The sequence below is a fragment of the Tachyglossus aculeatus genome, chromosome 6 (assembly GCF_015852505.1).
Source record: "Tachyglossus aculeatus isolate mTacAcu1 chromosome 6, mTacAcu1.pri, whole genome shotgun sequence".
Classification (NCBI taxonomy): Eukaryota; Metazoa; Chordata; class Mammalia; order Monotremata; family Tachyglossidae; genus Tachyglossus; species Tachyglossus aculeatus.
This window is the reverse complement of record NC_052071.1, coordinates 29656236-29664346: the sequence shown is the minus strand read 5'-3', so window position 1 is coordinate 29664346 and position 8111 is coordinate 29656236.

The window sequence follows — 8111 nt, the reverse complement described above, 5'->3', positions numbered from 1 at the left end:
AACCAAACATATCAACAGAATAAAATAAATAGAATAGATGTCATCAGTCATCATCAATCGTATTTATTGAGCGCTTACTATGTGCAGAGCACTGTGCTAAGCGCTTGGGAAGGACAAGTTGGCAACATCTAGAGATGGTCCCTACCCAACAGTGGGCTCACAGTCTAGAAGGGGGAGACAGAGAACAAGACCAAACATATTAACAGAATAAAATAAATAGAATAGATGTCATCAGTCATCATCAATCGTATTTATTGAGCGCTTACTATGTGCAGAGCACTGTACTAAGCGCTTGGGAAGTACAAGTTGGCAACATCTAGAGACGATCCCTACCCAACAGCGGGCTCACAGTCTAAAAGGGGGAGACAGAGAACTAAACCAAACATACTAACAAAATAAATAAAATAGATAGGTACAAGTAAAGTAAATAAATGAATAAATAGAGTAATAAATATGTACAAACATATATACATATATACAGGTGATCAGGTTGTCCCACGTGGGGCTCACAGTCTTAATCCCCATTTTACAGACGGGGTGACTGAGGCCCAGAGAAGTGAAGTGACTTGCCCAAAGCCACACAGCTGACAATTGGCAGAGGCGGGATTTGAACCCATGACCTCTAACTCCCAAGCCCGTGCTATTTCCACTGAGCCACGCCGCTTCTCATGTGTCATGTAATCAATCAATCAATCGTATTTATTGAGCACTTACTATGTGCAGAGCACTGTACTAAGCGCTTGGGAAGTACAAGTTGGCAACATATAGATACGGTCCCTACACAACAGTGGGCTCACAGCCTAGAAAGGGGAGACAGAGAACAAAATCAAACATACTAACAAAATAAAATAAATAGATATGTACAAGTAAAATAAATAAATAGAGTAATAAATATGTACAAACATATATACATATATACAGGTGCTGTGGGGAAGGGAAGGAGGTAAGATGGGGGGATGGAGAGGGGGGCGAGGGGGGAGAGGAAGGAAGGTGCTCAGTCTGGGAAGACCTCCTGGAGGAGGTGAGCTCTCAGTAGGGCCTTGAAGAGAGGAAGAGAGCTAGCTTCTCTAGGGATACGAGGTGATAATAATAATAATAATAATAATAATAATGGCATTTGTTAAGTGCTTACTATGTGCAAAGCACTGTCTAAGCACTGGGGGGTTACAAGGTGATCAGGTTGTCCCATGTGGGGCTCACAGTCTTAATCCCCGTTTTACAGATGAGGTAACTGAGGCTCAGAGAAGTTAAGTGACTTGCCCAAGGTCACACAGCAGATGTGGCGGCGCTGGGATTCGAACCCATGACCTCTGACTCCAAAGCCCGTGCTCTTTCCACTGAGCCTCGCTGCTTCTCACGTGATCAGGTGATCAGGTTGCAGTCAATCAATCAATCAATCGTATTTATTGAGCGCTTACTGTGTGCAGAGCACTGTACTGAGCGTTTGGGAAGTACAAGTTGGCAACATATAATTGGCAACAGTTGGCAACAGACTTAATCCCCATTTTACAGACGGGGTAACTGAGGCCCAGAGAAGTGAAGTGACTTGCCCAAAGCCACACAGCTGACAATTGGCAGAGGTGGGATTTGAACCCATGACCTCTAACTCCCAAGCCCGCGCTCTTTCCACTGAGCCACGCCGCTTCTCATGTGTCATGTAATCAATCAATCAATCGTATTGAGCGCTTACTGTGTGCACAGCACTGTACTAAGCGCTTGGGAAGTACAAGCTGGCAACATATAGAGACAGTCCCTACCCAACAGTGGGCTCACAGTCTAGAAGGGGGAGACAGAGAACAAAACCAAACATATTAACAAAATAAAATAAATAGAATAGATAGGTACAAGTAAAATAAATAAATGAATAAATAGAGTAATAAATATGCACAAACGTATATACACATATACAGGTGATCAGGTTGTCCCAGGTGGGGCTCACAGTCTTAATCCCCATTTTACAGATGGGGTAACTGAGACTCAGAGAAGTGAAGTGACTTGCCCAAAGCCACACAGCTGACAATTGGCAGAGGCGGAATTTGAACCCGTGACCTCTAACTCCCAAGCCCGTGCTCTTTCCACTGAGCCACGCTGCTTCTCATGTGTCATCCATCCAATCGTATTTATTGAGCACTTACTGTGTGCAGAGCACTGTACTAAGCGCTTGGGAAGTACAAGTTGGCAACATATAGAGACAGTCCCTACCCAACAGTGGGCTCACAGTCTAGAAGGGGGAGACAGAGAACAAAACCAAACACATTAACAAAATAAAATAAATAGAATAGATATGTACAAGTAAAATAAATAGAGTAATAAATATGTATAAACATATATACATATATACAGGTACTGTGGGGTAGGGGAGGAGGTAAGACAGGGGGATGAGGGGGAGAGGAAGGAGGGGGCTCAGTCTGGGAAGGCCTCCTGGAGGAGGTGAGCTCTCAGTAGGGCCTTGAAGGGAGGAAGAGAGCTAGCTTGGCGGATGGGCAGAGGGAGGGCATTCCAGGCCAGGGGGATGACGTGGGCCAGGGGTCGACGGCGGGACAAGCTGAGAACGAGGCACATGTACTATGTGCCAAGCACTATTCTAAGCACCGGGAGGGGCTGGGGGGGATACAAGGTGATCAGGTTGTCCCACGTGGGGCTCACAATCTTCATCCCAGTCTTAGAGAAGCAACGTGGCTCGGTGGAAAGAGCACAGGCTTTGGAGTCAGAGATCACGGGTTTGAATCCCGGATCTGCCACATGTCTGCTGTGTGACCTTGGGCAAGTCACTTCACTTCTCTGAGCCTCAGTTACCTCATCTGTAAAATGGGGATTAAGACTGTGAGCCCCACGTGGGACAACCTGATCACCTTGTATCCCCCCCAGCGCTTAGAACAGTGCTTTGCACATAGTAAGCGCTTAACAAATGCTATCATTATTATTATAATTCATCCCCATTTCACAGATGAGGGAACTGAGGCACAGAGAAGTGAAGTGATTTGCCCAAAGTCACACAGCTGACAAGTAGTGGAGGTGCAATTAGAACCCATGTGCTCTGCACACAGTAAGCGCTCAATAAATGTGATTCATTCATTCATTCATTCATTCAATCAATCATATTTATTGAGCGCTTACTGTGTGCAGAGCACTGTGCTAAGCGCTTGGGAAGTACAAGTCGGCAACATATAGAGACAGTCCCTACCCAACAAAGGGCTCACAGTCTAGAAGGGGGGAACAGACAACAAAACATGTAGACAGGTGTCAAATCCGTCAGAATAAATAGAATCACAGCTATATACGCATCATTAACAAAATAGAGTAGTAAATATGTACAAGTAAAATAAATAGAGTAATAAATCTACAATTATATACAAGTGCTGTGGGCTGGGGAAGTGGGTAGGACAGAGGGGGGTGATGGGGAGGAGGAGAGGAAAAAGGGAGCTCAGTCTGGGAAGGCCTCGTGGAAGAGGTGAGCTCTCCTGGGAGGTTGTCTCACATGGGGCTCCCAGTCTTCATCCCCATTTCACAGATAATGGAACTGAGGCCCAGAGAAGTGCAGTGACTTGCCCAAAGTCACACAGCAGACAAGCGGTGGAGCCGGGATTAGAACCCATGTGCTCTGCACACAGTAAAGTGCTCAATAAATGTGACAATGAATGAAGCCCCAGTCGCCTTCTTTCGGTTCCCCCAAAATGCAAGATGGGGATTTTTGTCCATCCATATTTCCATGTCAACACTTTAAGACATATAAAGTGTGTGTGTGTGTGTGCGTGTGTGTGTAATAATAATAATTATGGTATTTGTTAAGCGCTTACCATGTGCCAAGCATTGTCCTAAGCTCTGGGGTAGATACAAAGTAATCAGGTTGCCCCACATGGGGCTCACAGTCTTAACTGAGGCACAGAGAAGTTAAGTGGCTTGCCCGAGGTCACACAGCAGACAAGTGGCAGAGCCAGGATTAAAATCCACGTCCTCTGACTCCTAAACCCGGGTTCTTGCCACTGTCACGTACGAACTGTATAGTACAGTAGAGTAAGCGCTCAATAAATTGGTTGATAATTCCTCAAAGACTGTGAGCCCCTCACAATTAGGTGATAATTCCCTTGTGTATATTTGTTCCTAATGCAAAGTGCAGTGTTCTAATCCATCAGTCAAGGGTATTCATTATTATTAATAATAATAATAATAATAATAATAATAATAATAATAATGTATTCGGTTAAGTACTTACTATGTACCAGGCACTGTTCAAAGCACTGGAGTGGAGACAAGCTAATCTGGTTGCACACAGTCCGTCACAGTCTCAATCCCCATTTTAGAGAAGCAGCGTGGCTCAGTGGAAAGAGCAGGGGCTTGGGAGTCAGAGGTCATGGGTTTAAATCCCGGCTCTGTCAATTGTCAGCTGTGTGACTTTAGGCAAGTCACTTTAACTTCTCTGGGCCTCAGTTACCTCATCTGTAAAATGGGGGTTAAGACTGTGAGCCCTCAGTGGGACAACCTGATCACCTTGTAACTTCCCCAGCATTTAGAACAGTGCTTTGCACATAGCAGGCGCTTAATAAATGCCATCTTCATTATCATTTTACAGATGAGGTAACTGAGGCCCAGAGAAGTGAAATGACTTGCCCAACATCACACAGCAGACAAGTGGCAGAACTGGGATTAGAACCCATGACCTTCTGACTCCTGGGCGCTTGCTGTATTCACTATGCCACGCTGTTTCTCCCAAGTGCTCGCTACATACAGAACACTGTACTAAATGTTTGGGTGAACAGAATTCATCAGAGTTGGTAGACACATTCCCTGCTCACGATGAGTTTACAGTCTTAGAGGACTACACATTGCAAGCACTTAAATACTATTATTATTACTACTAATGATAATGCTAATAATAATGTATGCACTTTCATTCAAACATTCATTGAGCTCTTATTGTGTGCAGAGTGCTTGGGAGAGTAAATATAACAATAAGCAGATACATTCCCTACCCACAATGAGCTTACAGTCTAGAGGGAAAGACCGACATTAATATAAATGAATAAATTACGGATTTGTATATAAGTGCTTTGGACTGAGAGGGAATGTGAATAAAGGGACCAAATCAGGGCATCCAGGGAGTGGAAGAAGATGAAATGAAGGCTTAATCAGGGAAGGCCTTTTGGATTAGTGCCTTCAATAAGGCTTTGAAAGTGGGGAAAGTAATTGCCTGTTGATATAAAGAGGGAAGGCATTCCAGGCCAGAAGCAGGATATGGACATGAGGTCGGTGGTGAGATAGATGTGATGCACATACAGTGAGTAGCTTGGCATTAGAGGAGTGAAGTGTGCCGGTTGGGTTGTAGTAGAAAAGCAAGGGTACACTGTATTCGCCCAAGCATTTCATACAGTGCTTTGCACACAGTAAGCACTCGACAAATACCATTGATTGCTTCTGTTCAGGGGACATGGGGACATGGAGGAGCTCACCTCTTCCAGGAGGCCTTCCCAGACTGAGCCCACTTTTTCCTCTTCTTCTCCCCATCACCCCCACCCCGACCCTCCCTCCCTCCCCTCCCCACAACACTTGTATATATTTGTACATATTTATTACTCTATTTCTTAAACTTGTACATATTTACTACTCCATTTTATTAATGATGTGCATATAGCCATACTTCTATTTATTCTAACGGTTTTGACATCTGTCTACATGTTTGTCTTATCTGTCTCCCCCTTCTAGACTTTGTCCAGAAACGCTCTGGGCATGTTACTCCCCTCCTCAAAAATCTCCAGTGGCTACCAATCAATCTGTGCATCAGGCAGAAACTCCTCACCCTCAGCTTCAAGGCTGTCCATCACCTCGCCCCCTCCTACCTTACCTCCCTTCTCTCCTTCTCCAGCCCAGCCTGCACCCTCCGCTCCTTTGCCGCTAATCTCCTCACCGTGCCTCGTTCTGGCCTGTCCCGCCGTCGACCCGCGGCCCACGTCATCCCTCTGGCCTGGAATGCCCTCCCTCTGCCCCTCCGCCAAGCTAGCTCTCTTGCTCCCTTCAAGGCCCTACTGAGAGCTCACCTCCTCCAAGAGGCCTTCCCAGGCTGAGCCCCCTCCTTCCTCTCCCCCTCGTCCCCCTTTCCATCCCCCCATCTTACCTCCTTCCCTTCCCACAGCACCTGTATATATGTATATATGTTTGTACATATTTATTACTCTATTTATTTATTTATTTTACTTGTACGTATCTATTCTATTTATTTTATTTTGTTAATATGTTTGGTTTTGTTCTCTGTCTCCCCCTTCTAGACTGTGAGCCCACTGTTGGGTAGGGATTGTCTCTATACGTTGCCAACTTGTACTTCCCAAGCGCTTAGTACAGTGCTCTGAAAACAGTAGGTGCTCAATAAATACAATTGATTGATTTATTGAGCCTGTTGTTGGGTAGGGACCGTGTCTATCTGTTGCCGACTTGTACTTCCCAAGCGCTTAGTACAGTGCTCTGCACACAGTAAGTGCTCAAAAAATAGGATTGAATGAATGAATTAATGAATAAATGAGAGCCTCTCAAGACCCAGACTTTTATTTGCTTGAACCTGCTGGGAGCCTGGCTGCGTTTGACTTTCTGCTGACCCAGCCTGGCCAAGGATTTTAGATCTTGCCTTCCCCATGTACTTTCCTGAGCCAGAGATTGCCCTGGAGCATTCCAGATCAAGGCATCTTTCCTCTTGGGTCCTGCCTGGTTCATGTTCTCTTTTAGAGAACCAAAAATAGCCATACAGTGCTTGGTAGTAAGACGGAAATATCATTCCTTCCCTCTCCTACGGAATGTACATACCGGTGTAATTGTTCACGGACCACACCCTCTACGTGGGGGGGAAATTGGACAAACCGCCCTAAGCAAAACTCTCAGTGGAATTTATTCTGCTAGCCAAAAGAAGATGTTCATGTGTCCTTGTCTCCTGCTTCCCAAGAATGGGTGAATTTGAATGCTAACGGCTAGGAAAATGCTAGGAAACGGCTAGTTCAAATATCAGTAACTCTCACTAGATGGTGTTGTGAGACAACAGTTTTCTTGAAGGGAAACAATGCTCAGACTAGGAAATGGAATCTTGCTTACAGGTCAACCCGACTATGAAAACCTTCATTAGAATGGTTAAGCAACCATTAGCACTACAGTTTTTTTTTATTACTGAAATGGTATTTCTTAATTGGCAAGCAGTATACCAAGCACTAAGGTAGATCCTCTGGACTATAAACTCTTTGTGGGCAGGGAATGTGTCTGTTTATTGTTTTATTGGACTCACCCAAGCGCTTAGTAAAGTGCTTTGCACACAGTAAGCGCTCAGTAAATATGACTGAGTGAATGAATACAAGTTAGGTTGGACACAGTCCACATCCCACATGGGGCTCACAGTGTTAATTCCTATTTTACAGATGAGGTGATTGAGGCATAAAGAAGTTGTGAGACTTTTCCAAGGTCACACATCAGACTAGTGGCGGAGCCAAGATTAGAACCCCAATCCTTCTGAATCCCAGGCCCGTGCTCTATCCATTAGGCTACGATGCTTCTCCTTGTGATGCCTCATCAGAGACAAGGCAAGAAGATGGACTTTGAAAGTGATGTTGCATTTGAGTCTATACCTCCTACACACTTAAGATAATAATGATGGTATTTGTTAAGTGCTTACTATGTGCCAAGCTACTCACCCCACCCCTCAGCTTCTAATGTACATTACCTTATGCATGGTTGCTTCCCCTACCTGTAATTTACGTTAATGTCGGTCTTCCCCACTAGAATGTTAGCTCCCTGAGAGCAGGGATCTGTCTATTTATTATTTTGTACACTCAAGCAAGTGCTCAATAAATACTTGATTGGTTGATTGAATGACTAGTGACTAATCATGTCTATTAAGTGATCTGCATTAGGAATGAAATGTTTATAATGGTGAATGAAGTTAGTAGCCTCTTTTCTGGGTAGCTAATAAAGCAACATATTCATTTCATCCAATAATTCTGAAATTTTTCACAAACATCTCATGATAATTATCATTTACATTTTAAAGATGGAGAAACTGAGGCCAATGATTAGTACACTCCACTTGTAAATTTCATTACTAAGTACAAAATTTATGTATCAGGATTACTGGTCTAATTTTC